The sequence below is a fragment of the Poecilia reticulata genome, linkage group LG7 (genome assembly GCF_000633615.1).
Source record: "Poecilia reticulata strain Guanapo linkage group LG7, Guppy_female_1.0+MT, whole genome shotgun sequence".
Taxonomy (NCBI): Eukaryota; Metazoa; Chordata; class Actinopteri; order Cyprinodontiformes; family Poeciliidae; genus Poecilia; species Poecilia reticulata.
This window is the reverse complement of record NC_024337.1, coordinates 14,048,576-14,055,749: the sequence shown is the minus strand read 5'-3', so window position 1 is coordinate 14,055,749 and position 7,174 is coordinate 14,048,576. Positions and strand designations below refer to the sequence as shown.

At 38.2% G+C, this 7,174-nt stretch overlaps 2 protein-coding genes across 3 annotated transcripts in view; both read right to left on the bottom strand.

Annotated features, from left to right (window-relative positions):
* The window catches only part of LOC103467867 (6-phosphofructo-2-kinase/fructose-2,6-bisphosphatase 1-like), a 72,712-nt gene that overhangs the window by 14,293 nt on the left and 51,245 nt on the right, over positions 1 to 7,174 (bottom strand). Inside the window, exons 4-5 of one of the 2 annotated variants that reach the window (XM_017305925.1) lie at positions 4,800 to 4,911; positions 4,606 to 4,703 (exon numbers count right to left, since the gene is read on the bottom strand). The exons of the other annotated variant lie outside the window; for it this stretch is intronic. The gene's annotated coding sequence lies outside the window, so the exon portion shown is untranslated. The remainder of the gene's footprint in view (positions 1 to 4,605; positions 4,704 to 4,799; positions 4,912 to 7,174) is intronic. 2 annotated transcript variants of the gene reach the window in all.
* LOC103467865 (P2Y purinoceptor 1-like) overlaps positions 1 to 7,174 on the bottom strand; it is a 53,122-nt gene that overhangs the window by 2,946 nt on the left and 43,002 nt on the right. The gene's annotated exons all lie outside the window — the stretch shown is intronic.

Below are 7,174 nucleotides of genomic sequence, written 5' to 3'. Positions count from 1 at the left end.
AAGGGCCTGAAAATAATCCTTGTTGGGTTTTTCATTGTAGAAATTACATATAGACATTTATTGTCCCTAAAATAATTTAGGGGCAATGCAGTTCATGCAATAAAAACACATAACTTAAAAGTCCCTGGGGAGTTACATAACCTCCTGAGGTAAAGTTATTGCTAACTTTCTGTGTTACCAATAAAATGTGAAAAGACTTTTTGTGCATTTGTATTTAYAGTGAACTCCCACCCATTGGTGCTTTCCATTTTTGCAGATTCACCYGTTTGTGGATTTGTCTKTGAAACGWGACTCCAAGTATTAACCCGTCAATTAGCTRATTTATTTAATTAATTTATTTTTTTTCGAAGAGAACAGCTAGAATATTTTAAAGAAACTGCAGCTTGGTAARYTGAAATATCAAGGTGCAGTGCTATTTGACACAATTGACTGGTATTTGCAAAACAACCAAAACAATCCAGAARTGCCATTTATTTTCTCTGGCTCTGATTGGCTGAATCTTCAAGAGCGGAAATAAGTGAGACTGTGGATATTAGCTTCAGTGGAAACACTAAGACGGTTTCCACTGTGTGTGTGAGCAGATATTAAGATGCATTTGTTGGTTTAATTATTAAAAGTGACTGCATTTTTGTACTTCCATTTGGGCTTCTAMTACTTCTAAAAACAGCTCAAGCACTTTAAAAAAAAAAGACATTTTTTTGGTAATAACTTAATGGTTTTTGGTGTCTAAAAAATGAGCCGTTTCAAAAACCTTCCTATTGTTAGTCGCATTCGAYGGGCACTGCGCTGTTATCTAGCTACCCCAGCAAAGCTCCAGCACATTTGGTCAGCTGGTTTACCGCTGTTTGCACTGTAGAATGGSTGCTGGAAAAGACAAATGTTTTGTTGTTGACTTACCATTCCGAAACCACTGCTGCATTCTTGTTGGTTGTGCAGGAGGCTCCACTTCTGCTTTTCAAAGATGTAATTGCACAGCTGTTTCATGTGCGAGTGTAAATACTGAGTTGGGGGAGTATACCAGAATACTGGTGATCCACCRTATTGGGATACAATTATCTTGCATAATTTTCCTTTCAATTATTCACTTATCTGTTGCATAAAATATCATAAAATATATTAGTTGGGGATTGTGACATGACAAAGTGCTAAAATCTTCAGAAATATGTCCATTTGTCAACGCTCTTCCACAAATGTAGATATCTGTATTCTAATTTGAGGAGATAACCATCACGCAATACGGAATGATGAAATACATCATACTGTACTTTTTAATCTTTCGCTTGCATCAGCAAACAKAGCAGGTTGTAAAACAATTGTAGTTAATACAGAATCTAAACTATGAATGATTAAGCCCGATAGTTAAAGTATGATACCTCTCTTAACATCTAAAATTGAACTGTGTGGTTTCCAGTCAATAATGGAAACCATAAATAATAGGAAATTTTAACTTTAGGTTCTATTTTCTTATGCAATAGTAAAAAGTAAGTGGTGTAAAGGAATGTAAGTGCCATCTTGAAGATAAGAAAGTAGAGTTTCTGTTTTCTAGGGAAAGCTATAATTTGATGCAGCTTCCCAGAAGCAGGCAGAGTTGTGGGGAGATTGCTTGTTACATGTTAAAACAAGCTTTCAAAAGATTCAAATAAAAATGGATTACATTTTCATATCTTATTTAACAGAACATTCCAAAACAAAGCCAGCAGCCCTGAGCAGTTTCTGGTGCTGAGCCATCAGCAGATACAATAAATCTATAAAGTCACAGCGTCGGCCTTCCTGGATTGGGGATATTTGTCTAGCACACCTGTCAGATGTTTCCAGATCTGGACCCGGGGACTTTGGAGGCCAAAGTTACATGTAAAATGTACAACTGCTTAATCGGTTTTGCAGCATGGTAATATCGTTGAGGCTTTTATTTTAAGTCACATGATTTCAAAGATTCATGAGAACAAGCTGACGTTTACCACAGAGTCTTAGGGTGACACTAAGAAAAAAATAAAAAATAGAATTCCAAGAATAAGTCAAAATAAAAATAAAAAAGTCATAATATTATAAAAATAATAATATTATGACTTTGCTAAAATCCCCCCAACCCTACTTTGGGTTGGGGGGATGTCCTGCCCCAGTGGAGGAGTTTAAGTATCCCCAGWTCTTGTTCACAAATGAAGGAAAAATGGAAAGGGAGATCAACAGACAGATTGGCTCTTGTCTGCAGTGAAGCGGACGCTGTACCGGTCCGTCGTGGTGAAAAGAGAGCTGAGCCAAAAAGCGAAGCTCTCGATTTACCGATCCATCTACGTTCCTACCCTCATCGATGGTCATGAGCTTTGGGTCATGACTGAAAGAACAAGGTCGCGGATACAAGCGGCCAAACTGAGTTTTCTTCGCAGGGCGGCTGGGCTCTCCCTTAGAGATAGGGTGAGAAGCTCGGTCATCCNCAAGCAGAATCCTTCTCCAAAGATCCATGTATTTCTTTTAAGGTGGTACACGATCAGAAAGGGGAGAGTGAGCAGATATAAAATATCTGCCAGTCCAAGGTTTAGGACAAAAATGTTGATATTCCCCAGTTTCTTCCAGTTGCGCCGCAAAGAGTTCAATCCCCATCCATTAGCAATCAGTCCAACAATAAACACCAAGATGTGAAGAGTAGGCAGAATTGTATGTTCAAATAATTTCTTATTGGGTCGAGTGCAGCTGGATGTATTCATTTTGTCTTTCAGAAACAAGTCCTTTCAGCCCTTCTCCTCTGAGGCTCTGCTCACAGATGAAAATAAACTGAAAGAAAACACGCCCTAAATAACTTCCTTTTTGAAGCCTCACCTAGTTGTAGGCGGATTTAGCTGCGCATGTAAAAGAAAAACTGCAACACTCTGTCCAAACCTGTCTAGAGTTTTATCACACTAAGTTATGATGCAGATTTTGCTTCTTTGGAAGTGAAAGAGAAATTAAGAAATGCTAATGATAATAAAATCTGCCTAGTTGTAAGCGTATTTAGCTGCGCATGTAAAAAAAAAAAAAGGCCCCGGGGAAGACCCAGGACACGCTTGAGGGATTATGTCTTTTGGCTGGCCTGGGAACGCCTTGGGATTCCCCCGGAGGAGCTGGAAGAAGTGGCTGGGGAGAGGGAAGTCTGAGCCTCCCTTCTGAAGCTGCTGCTCCCGCGACCCGACCCCGGATAAGCGGAAGAAAATGGATGGATGTATTTATTTGGAAATGCATATTGATTAGCAAAATGATCATTAGGATTATTCATAGTGCAATGAGTGCCAATCATTATTTTTTGTGTGCACACTGATGTGAGTGCACACTGTTTTGATATATATTTGAGAATGGTCCAGTTATATTTTACAGGTCAGGTTCGATGGCGAGCTGAAGATTCAAGTCTAAGAGCCTAAAAGGATTTCACCTGTGATGCCGAAAGATTTGGTTTCCCCACCAGGCTGGTGGGAGACTTCTTGCAGCCCATGAACAAAACTTTTCCCACTCTGATCTGATTTTTGTCAGCCTAGGAACTGCACCAAGCGCTCTAACCAACTCACCTGACCCAGTTGAACCACCCCAGTTCGGGGGGTTTATAAACTGAATGGTGCGGCTTGTTGCTGGTACTATGGAACAAATTGATTACGTTTCTTTAATTTGTTATTTTAATTGTTGTCCTTGTGTATTTTTTTATATAATATGGCCATTTGAATGTTTTTTTTTTCCTATTGTGATGTACATATGTATATAATTATTCACTGTGAATACAAGGCACTCACATTTGCAAACTTCTAGTCTGTCGACTCCTTCATTAGTCATATCTTGACTTCTGAGAACTAGTCCATTGACCTTGTTGGTCATAATCTATTTTCAATTATTTAGAAATATAGTATACTGCTGTTTACACAGATATGCTACATTTATTTAATCAGAAAAATAAAGTACTCTGAGATAGGGGAATCATGTTGATGCTGAACAAATGTGGCCTAAAAACAGAGCCTTGAGGAATGCCACATGTAATATTTGTTTGCTCAGATTTATGATTTCTAAATGACAAAAATCACTCCCAGTTAGCCAAGAGAGCAGAACCAGTTTATGATAGAGATTTTTTGGTATTATCATTTTGTTGTCACTTTAGTTCATATCCAGTCTAATGTCAGTCAGTTTAAAGTGTTCTCTTCTTTAGTGTAACTGACCTGGAGGTCACAACTGCCTGTTCATCTTCATGTGAAACAGTTTGACCGAGATTTGAACCGGACTCAGACCGTAGATCAGATACCACATCTGGAACTGGGTTGCTAGTTGTTTAGGTAAAATGTTTTACGACCTTTGCTGTTTTTCCTCTGCTGTCTATCTTGCCTATCCTCCCTCTTTGAAGTTTGATAATAAAAGACAAGCTGTACCCAAAGATCTTCAGAACGCTCTGTGAACGGCTCGGAGGAGCAGTTGACAGAGTTTTCTCCTTTTGCAAAAGCTTGGTCATAAAATTCATTTACGTTGTCTGTGGTTCTTTTATGTAGGTTCTAGAAAAATACCTATCAGTTTAGATCACAAATCTGATCAAATGCTTAAAAGTAAAAGAAAAATCAACAGTTGTTCAGTTTCACGAGTTTTCATAAGCTTTGCACTCACTTGCGGATCCTCATGGCCTCTTCGTTGTCAGGTTTAAAGAACTCAAAGGTTCTTGTAGGGCTTAACTGCCTCTCTGTGATACTGGCCCACATTAAAAACTGGTGGAAATCAAAGAAAATAGCTGAATTTGAAAATGCAGCGTTCAATTAATTGTTATATAAATTAAGAAAATAAATTTCAAGATTCAAACTGACTTTTTGTAGGAACTCCGATCCAGTTTAGATATCGGGTGAGCTTCTTAGAGATGCATGTCTTCCCTCAGGCGGGTAATCTCACCATCACAATCACCGTTGGGGTGTTGCAGAACTGAGGCACAGACGATGATAGGAAAACTTACACCGAAAAACACAGAGAGGATGTAATTCTGGACTGGGTCAGTGGATAAATATTCAGGAAATCAACATCCGTTAGGTGCAATCCAGCTCGGTAGGGCTCAGTGTTGTTGGAGGTTTGTGTCARTTGAAAACTTCAGTAAAAGAACAAGAGTTGCACAAGAAAACTCACATTTCTGCAAAGCAAATCTGGATTTCAGTGAAAACTCTTAATATCAGACATCAAACGCTTTGCTTCAGACTCAGAATTGACAATAAGGAAAATAAAACCTGAGACAGCAATAAATCATGTCTAATTATTCATAATCTTTTATACTGTAAGCTGGTGTGAGAGAGAGAGCAACATGTCGTAAAAGTTGCGCAAGTAACAAGACGGAACTGCTCATGAATTTAGATGAGCACATTTGGCTTTGTTTATATAAAGATTTTCTTCAGCCACCACTAGAGGGCAGGTTACACTTTTATTTTAAAATAAGAAATGGCCTTGACAAGTTTTTTATATATAAACGTGTGTGTGTGCGTGTGTGTGTAGGTGTGTGTGTGTGTGTGTGTGAGAGATCGTAGAAAAGGCAAAGGGCAATGAGAAGTTGACTGTTGTCTCACATTAAAAGATTCAGCATGGATTTCCACTGAAAGAGAAGCCTACACAGTCTTTAGAGGTGTTCGTTTTGACAATTTGGCAAGTGNTGTAATTATTGGATTTATTGATGCAATTGAGCATGACTGCACAAAAATGGCAAAGCAAACATTAAGAGGGAACAGTTTTATATTTGCAGTGTTTACAGAGGGTTTGGTGGRGGCTAGTTAAAATATGCTTACATGCAGAGCCAGCCTACTGGGCAGGTTTATGTAGGAACATGAAGTTATATATTCACCTGCATTTCACCCAGCAGTTGACCATGACTGTTGCATGACAAGGGCAGGCATTTCATTGTAGTTTGGATTAGAATTGAAAGAAACAGAAACAACCAAGGCTGAAGGTGAGAATCAGTTTTATCAACCTATCAGATTTAATCTCACTGCAGATAATATTGCATTTCATCATTTCAAAGATAAATGCTGCAGCATTTACTAAGACACTGATTCATTTTTTTTTTTACTGGTATGCTGTACTTTCCCCTCACGCTTGTGCTCATTTCAGTTCTGAAGGAATGGAGGCCGCTTCCTACACCTTTGATGCCTTGTTGTTTCCCTTTAAAACCAATCACCCATGTGGTTATGTATGTTCTGAATTATCAAACTTGAAAGCAATCAAACTTTCCAACTTGAGGACATGTATAGCTGCACGTTTTGGTTTTATCTGCATCTATATTTGGGTYTGTGCATCTTTTTTTTCTCGTTTCTGTCTGGCTTGTCTGCCTCCAGAACATTTTGTGCTGCACATATAGCTTGTGCATGTGGTTGTGGCAAACGTGCAYACACACTCACACAAAAACCAAAGTGCATTGAAACATAAACAAGGCCATCATCAGGTTGTTGGTTAGAGGATGTGTAAAGAGTTGCAACCAAGCAGAAAATAGTTGTAACGGAGACAAAACAAGAAAAGCTCCAAAGTACACAATTTTCAAAAAACATGTAATGTTTATTGCAGGTTTGTTGTTTCGTTTTCCTTCTAATCATGTAAATTGCCTTGTTGCTGAAAATATGTGAGATAARGTTGCCTTGCCTTAAAGTAACAAAGTAGCTGGAGACTATCAAACCACTACCACCACTTTAACTTTTAATCTTTTTTGCCTGGAATGCTGTTAGATTTATGCCACTTATAATTGGACTTTAACCTTCACAACCGATTCCACTTTCTTCTCAATTTGTCTTTAATATTGTCAAGATGTTTTCTAGGAAAGGTGGGATTGATTTTTGAATAACTAATGAATACACTTCAAGGGGTTTGGATTAGAATATATTTTCAAGTGCAAAAGATTGAGTATAAAACTAATATTGTAAATATCTAGAGAGATTTGCTTGATTCAATGACTCCAGTTCAATGACTCCAATGGATTCTATACAAGTTCAAATGTTCGCAAAGTGGCATGAATATTGGAAACAATTAACATACTTCTCTTAATCAAAAGCAACACAATCCAAATTTTGGTTAGTSAAATGCTCTTTAWTCAACTGCTTGCTACATGTTGAGTTATAGCCCTTGAGAAAGAAGTGGTTGTTTGATGCCTTCTGCAGGAAATGTGCACGGCTGTAGTGTGAACTGACACAATGTGTGTGGTTTTCAACAGGGATGG